We start from the raw sequence: 8,098 nt of genomic DNA, 5'->3' as shown, positions 1-8,098 counted from the left end.
ATGAGAAACGAGGCTAACTTTTTTTTTCAAAATTTCAAAAAACATGGGCTATAACCCATCGTTTTTGTCATTTCGTCATTTTTTTCAAATCCTCAAAAATGATGAAAAACGGCACGCTATAGTATGCCATACGATATGGGCTATAGCCCACGGTCCAAAATGATGAGAAACGAGGCTAACTTTTTTTTTCAAAATTTCAAAAAACATGGGATATAACCCATCGTTTTTTCATATTTTCATTATTTTCAAATCCTCAAAAACGATGAAAAGCGGCGTGCTATAGTATGCCGTACGATATGGGCTATAGCCCATGGTCCAAAATGATGAGAAATGAGGATAACTCAAATTGTCGTAGTGGTTAAGATGTTGGCTTTCCACGTGGGAGACCAGGGTTCGATTCCCGGCTGTTACACTATCATACAAAAGAAGACCTCAACAGCGCTAAGAAAGATCTGATTAATATGATGCTGTGTTATTTAAACTTTACTAACTAAAGGCTAACGAACAAAAGATCACTTCAAAATTACCAGGAGACTTTGCCTGAGAGTGTCTGACTGATGGTGCAGTGGTCTAATCATCAGGGTTTCAGTACAGACATTCCATGTTCAAGGCCTGTTCCTCCTACTGCTCAATGCTGCAGTAATTTGAACTTTTCAAGGCTAGAATAAAAAATAAAAACTCAAAAGCACCCGGAGACATCTGCTGAATGCCCAAAGGTGCCGTGGCGTAATGGTGTGGAGCGCTTGGCCCGATGCCTCTGCTACAGTCAGTTGGCCGGTTCAAGTCCCATGTCATGACATCAAGGTGCTGGAGGACCATTGGGAGTTCCTCCTACACCTCAATGCTGCAGTAATTTGAACTTTTCAAGGCTAGAATAAAAAAAAAACTCAAAAGCACCCGGAGACATCTGCTGAATGCCCAAAGGTGCCGTGGCGTAATGGTGTGGAGCGCTTGGCCCGATGCATCTGCTACAGTCAGTTGGCCGGTTCAAGTCCCATGTCATGACATCAAGGAGCTGGAGGACCATCGGGAGTTCCTCCTACAGCTCAATGCTGCAGTAATTTGAACTTTTCAAGGCAAGAATAAAAAAAAAACTCAAAAGCACCCGGAGACATGTGCTGAATGCCCAAAGGTGCCGTGGCGTAATGGTGTGGAGCGCTTGGCCCGATGCATCTGCTACAGTCAGTTGGCCGGTTCAAGTCCCATGTCATGACATCAAGGTGCTGGAGGACCATCGGGAGTTCCTCCTACAGCTCAATGCTGCAGTAATTTGAACTTTTCAAGGCTAGAATAAAAAAAAAACTCAAAAGCACCCGGAGACATCTGCTGAATGCCCAAAGGTGCCGTGGCGTAATGGTGTGGAGCGCTTGGCCCGATGCATCTGCTACAGTCAGTTGGCCGGTTCAAGTCCCATGTCATGACATCAAGGAGCTGGAGGACCATCGGGAGTTCCTCCTACAGCTCAATGCTGCAGTAATTTGAACTTTTCAAGGCTAGAATTAAAAAAAAACTCAAAAGCACCCGGAGACATCTGCTGAATGCCCAAAGGTGCCGTGGCGTAATGGTGTGGAGCGCTTGGCCCGATGCATCTGCTACAGTCAGTTGGCCGGTTCAAGTCCCATGTCATGACATCAAGGTGCTGGAGGACCATCGGGAGTTCCTCCTACAGCTCAATGCTGCAGTAATTTGAACTTTTCAAGGCTAGAATAAAAAAAAAACTCAAAAGCACCCGGAGACATCTGCTGAATGCCCAAAGGTGCCGTGGCGTAATGGTGTGGAGCGCTTGGCCCGTTGCCTCTGCTACAGTCAGTTGGCCGGTTCAAGTCCCATGTCATGACATCAAGGTGCTGGAGGACCATCGGGAGACGGTGCTCTCTCCCCCTGTTTCCTGAAAAGTAGCATTTGGGGGTTATGTTTGAAAGAACCCTGTCCACCTAAAGTTTTACAGATAAGAATTAGGTCAAACTTTAAAAAATAAATAGCAATGCATTTTGGCCCATCATCTGACAGAATAGTCTGTGACTATATGAATTTGACAATGAAAAACTGCAAATTGCGGAAATTGAAAATTGCGGAAATTGCGGAAATTGGAAATTGCGGAAATTGAGGAAATTGCAAATTGCGGAAATTGAAAATTGCGGAAATTGAAAATTGCGGAAATTGCGGAAATTGCAAATTGCGGAAATTGCAAATTTGGGAAGTTGGAAATTGCGGAAATTGCAAATTGCGGAAATTGGAAATTGCAAATTGCGGAAATTGCAAATTTGGGAAATTGAGGTGGCCCAAAACTTGGTTGGAAAGTCCCTCTTTTATGTCTGGCTTCCAGGCCAGTTGGAAAATGGCACACTGAGAGGTGGTACATTTTCATGGTAAAAGATTAGCTGGACAGGGTTCTTTCAGACATAAGCCCCAACCGTTACATCTCAGGAAACAGGGGGAGAGAGCACCGTCTCCCGATGGTCCTCCAGCACCTTGATGTCATGACATGGGACTTGAACCGGCCAACTGACTGTAGCAGAGGCAACGGGCCAAGCGCTCCACACCATTACGCCACAGCACCTTTGGGCATTCAGCAGATGTCTCCGGGTGCTTTTGAGTTTTTATTTTTTATTCTAGCCTTGAAAAGTTCAAATTACTGCAGCATTGAGCTGTAGGAGGAACTCCCGATGGTCCTCCAGCACCTTGATGTCATGACATGGGACTTGAACCGGCCAACTGACTGTAGCAGAGGCAACGGGCCAAGCGCTCCACACCATTACACCACGGCACCTTTGGGCATTCAGCAGATGTCTCCGGGTGCTTTTGAGTTTTTATTTTTTATTCTAGCCTTGAAAAGTTCAAATTACTGCAGCATTGAGCTGTAGGAGGAACTCCCGATGGTCCTCCAGCACCTTGATGTCATGACATGGGACTTGAACCTGCCAACTGACTGTAGCAGAGGCATCGGGCCAAGCGCTCCACACCATTAAGCCACGGCACCTTTGGGCATTCAGCAGATGTCTCCGGGTGCTTTTGAGTTTTTATTTTTTATTCTAGCCTTGAAAAGTTCAAATTACTGCAGCATTGAGCTGTAGGAGGAACTCCCGATGGTCCTCCAGCACCTTGATGTCATGACATGGGACTTGAACCGGCCAACTGACTGTAGCAGAGGCATCGGGCCAAGCGCTCCACACCATTACGCCACGGCAGCTTTGGGCATTCAGCAGATGTCTCCGGGTGCTTTTGAGTTTTTATTTTTTATTCTAGCCTTGAAAGGTTCAAATTACTGCAGCATTGAGCTGTAGGAGGAACAGGCCTTGAACATGGAATGTCTGTACTGAAACCCTGATGATTAGACCACTGCACCATCAGTCAGACACTCTCAGGCAAAGTCTCCTGGTAATTTTGAAGTGATCTTTTATTCGTTAGCCTTCAGTTAGTAAAGTTTAAATAACACAGCATCATATTAATCAGATCTTTCTTAGCGCTGTTGAGGTCTTCTTTTGTATGATAGTGTAACAGCCGGGAATCGAACCCTGGTCTCCCACGTGGAAAGCCAACATCTTAACCACTACGACAATTTCAGTTATCCTCATTTCTCATCATTTTGGACCATGGGCCCATATCGTACGGCATACTATAGCACGCCGCTTTTCATCGTTTTTGAGGATTTGAAAATATGAAAATAACGATGGGTTATAGCCCATGTCTCATTTAACCAGCCTTTTAGAATTTAGATGGACAGTGAAAATGTTCTTCAGGAGACTAGAACCCTGACTAGAACGATATGGGCTATAGCCCATGGTCCAAAATGATGAAAAACGATGATAAGTTTTTTTTTTCCAAAATTTCAAAAAACATGGGCTATAACCCATGGTTTTTGTCATTTCGTCATTTTTTTCAAATCCTCAAAAATGATGAAAAACGGCGCGCTATAGTATGCCGTACGATATGGGCTATAGCCCACGGTCCAAAATGATGAGAAACGAGGCTAACTTTTTTTTTCAAAATTTCAAAAAACATGGCCTATAACCCATCGTTTTTGTCATTTCGTCATTTTTTTCAAATCCTCAAAAATGATGAAAAACGGCGCGCTATAGTATGCCGTACGATATGGGCTATAGCCCACAGTCCAAAATGATGAGAAACGAGGCTAACTTTTTTTTTCAAAATTTCAAAAAACATGGGCTATAACCCATCGTTTTTGTCATTTCGTCATTTTTTTCAAATCCTCAAAAATGATGAAAAACGGCGCACTATAGTATGCCGTACGATATGGGCTATAGCCCATATTCCAAAATGATGAGAAACGAGGCTAACCTTTTTTTTTCAAAATTTCAAAAAACATGGGCTATAACCCATCGTTTTTGTCATTTTGTCATTTTTTTCAAATCCTCAAAAATGATGAAAAACGGCGCGCTATAGTATGCCGTACGATATGGGCTATAGCCCACGGTCCAAAATGATGAGAAACGAGGCTAACTTTTTTTTTCAAAATTTCAAAAAACATGGGCTATAACCCATCGTTTTTGTCATTTCGTCATTTTTTTCAAATCCTCAAAAATGATGAAAAACGGCGCGCTATAGTATGCCATACGATATGGGCTATAGCCCACGGTCCAAAATGATGAGAAACGAGGCTAACTTTTTTTTTCAAAATTTCAAAAACATGGGCTATAACCCATCGTTTTTGTCATTTTGTCATTTTTTTTCAAATCCTCAAAAATGATGAAAAACGGCGCGCTATAGTATGCCGTACGATATGGGCTATAGCCCACGGTCCAAAATGATGAGAAACGAGGCTAACTTTTTTTTTCAAAATTTCAAAAAACATGGGCTATAACCCATAGTTTTTGTCATTTCGCATTTTTTTCAAATCCTCAAAAATGATGAAAAACGGCGCGCTATAGTATGCCGTACGATATGGGCTATAGCCCACAGTCCAAAATGATGAGAAACGAGGCTAACTTTTTTTTTCAAAATTTCAAAAAACATGGGCTATAACCCATCGTTTTTGTCATTTCGTCATTTTTTTCAAATCCTCAAAAATGATGAAAAACGGCGCGCTATAGTATGCCGTACGATATGGGCTATAGCCCACGGTCCAAAATGATGAGAAACGAGGCTAACTTTTTTTTTCAAAATTTCAAAAAACATGGGCTATAACCCATCGTTTTTGTCATTTCGTCATTTTTTTCAAATCCCCAAAAATGATGAAAAACGGCGCGCTATAGTATGCCGTACGATATGGGCTATAGCCCACGGTCCAAAATGATGAGAAACTAGGCTAACTTTTTTTTTCAAAATTTCAAAAAACATGGGCTATAACCCATCGTTTTTGTCATTTCGTCATTTTTTTCAAATCCTCAAAAATGATGAAAAACGGCACGCTATAGTATGCCATACGATATGGGCTATAGCCCACGGTCCAAAATGATGAGAAACGAGGCTAACTTTTTTTTTCAAAATTTCAAAAAACATGGGCTATAACCCATCGTTTTTTCATATTTTCATTATTTTCAAATCCTCAAAAACGATGAAAAGCGGCGTGCTATAGTATGCCGTACGATATGGGCTATAGCCCATGGTCCAAAATGATGAGAAATGAGGATAACTCAAATTGTCGTAGTGGTTAAGATGTTGGCTTTCCACGTGGGAGACCAGGGTTCGATTCCCGGCTGTTACACTATCATACAAAAGAAGACCTCAACAGCGCTAAGAAAGATCTGATTAATATGATGCTGTGTTATTTAAACTTTACTAACTAAAGGCTAACGAACAAAAGATCACTTCAAAATTACCAGGAGACTTTGCCTGAGAGTGTCTGACTGATGGTGCAGTGGTCTAATCATCAGGGTTTCAGTACAGACATTCCATGTTCAAGGCCTGTTCCTCCTACTGCTCAATGCTGCAGTAATTTGAACTTTTCAAGGCTAGAATAAAAAATAAAAACTCAAAAGCACCCGGAGACATCTGCTGAATGCCCAAAGGTGCCGTGGCGTAATGGTGTGGAGCGCTTGGCCCGATGCCTCTGCTACAGTCAGTTGGCCGGTTCAAGTCCCATGTCATGACATCAAGGTGCTGGAGGACCATTGGGAGTTCCTCCTACAGCTCAATGCTGCAGTAATTTGAACTTTTCAAGGCTAGAATAAAAAAAAAACTCAAAAGCACCCGGAGACATCTGCTGAATGCCCAAAGGTGCCGTGGCGTAATGGTGTGGAGCGCTTGGCCCGATGCATCTGCTACAGTCAGTTGGCCGGTTCAAGTCCCATGTCATGACATCAAGGAGCTGGAGGACCATCGGGAGTTCCTCCTACAGCTCAATGCTGCAGTAATTTGAACTTTTCAAGGCTAGAATAAATAAAAAACTCAAAAGCACCCGGAGACATGTGCTGAATGCCCAAAGGTGCCGTGGCGTAATGGTGTGGAGCGCTTGGCCCGATGCATCTGCTACAGTCAGTTGGCCGGTTCAAGTCCCATGTCATGACATCAAGGTGCTGGAGGACCATCGGGAGTTCCTCCTACAGCTCAATGCTGCAGTAATTTGAACTTTTCAAGGCTAGAATAAAAAAAAACTCAAAAGCACCCGGAGACATCTGCTGAATGCCCAAAGGTGCCGTGGCGTAATGGTGTGGAGCGCTTGGCCCGATGCATCTGCTACAGTCAGTTGGCCGGTTCAAGTCCCATGTCATGACATCAAGGAGCTGGAGGACCATCGGGAGTTCCTCCTACAGCTCAATGCTGCAGTAATTTGAACTTTTCAAGGCTAGAATTAAAAAAAAACTCAAAAGCACCCGGAGACATCTGCTGAATGCCCAAAGGTGCCGTGGCGTAATGGTGTGGAGCGCTTGGCCCGATGCATCTGCTACAGTCAGTTGGCCGGTTCAAGTCCCATGTCATGACATCAAGGTGCTGGAGGACCATCGGGAGTTCCTCCTACAGCTCAATGCTGCAGTAATTTGAACTTTTCAAGGCTAGAATAAAAAAAAAACTCAAAAGCACCCGGAGACATCTGCTGAATGCCCAAAGGTGCCGTGGCGTAATGGTGTGGAGCGCTTGGCCCGTTGCCTCTGCTACAGTCAGTTGGCCGGTTCAAGTCCCATGTCATGACATCAAGGTGCTGGAGGACCATCGGGAGACGGTGCTCTCTCCCCCTGTTTCCTGAAAAGTAGCATTTGGGGGTTATGTTTGAAAGAACCCTGTCCACCTAAAGTTTTACAGATAAGAATTAGGTCAAACTTTAAAAAATAAATAGCAATGCATTTTGGCCCATCATCTGACAGAATAGTCTGTGACTATATGAATTTGACAATGAAAAACTGCAAATTGCGGAAATTGAAAATTGCGGAAATTGCGGAAATTGGAAATTGCGGAAATTGCAAATTGCGGAAATTGCAAATTGCGGAAATTGAAAATTGCGGAAATTACGGAGATTGCAAATTGCGGAAATTGCAAATTTGGGAAGTTGGAAATTGCGGAAATTGCGGAAATTGCAAATTGCGGAAATTGGAAATTGCAAATTGCGGAAATTGCAAATTTGGGAAATTGAGGTGGCCCAAAACTTGGTTGGAAAGTCCCTCTTTTATGTCTGGCTTCCAGGCCAGTTGGAAAATGGCACACTGAGAGGTGGTACATTTTCATGGTAAAAGATTAGCTGGACAGGGTTCTTTCAGACATAAGCCCCAACCGTTACATCTCAGGAAACAGGGGGAGAGAGCACCGTCTCCCGATGGTCCTCCAGCACCTTGATGTCATGACATGGGACTTGAACCGGCCAACTGACTGTAGCAGAGGCAACGGGCCAAGCGCTCCACACCATTACGCCACAGCACCTTTGGGCATTCAGCAGATGTCTCCGGGTGCTTTTGAGTTTTTATTTTTTATTCTAGCCTTGAAAAGTTCAAATTACTGCAGCATTGAGCTGTAGGAGGAACTCCCGATGGTCCTCCAGCACCTTGATGTCATGACATGGGACTTGAACCGGCCAACTGACTGTAGCAGAGGCAACGGGCCAAGCGCTCCACACCATTACACCACGGCACCTTTGGGCATTCAGCAGATGTCTCCGGGTGCTTTTGAGTTTTTATTTTTTATTCTAGCCTTGAAAAGTTCAAATTAC

Source organism: Protomyctophum bolini (assembly GCF_963924005.1).
Source record: "Protomyctophum bolini genome assembly, chromosome: 18".
Taxonomy (NCBI): Eukaryota; Metazoa; Chordata; class Actinopteri; order Myctophiformes; family Myctophidae; genus Protomyctophum; species Protomyctophum bolini.
Note: the sequence above shows the minus strand (reverse complement) of the source record.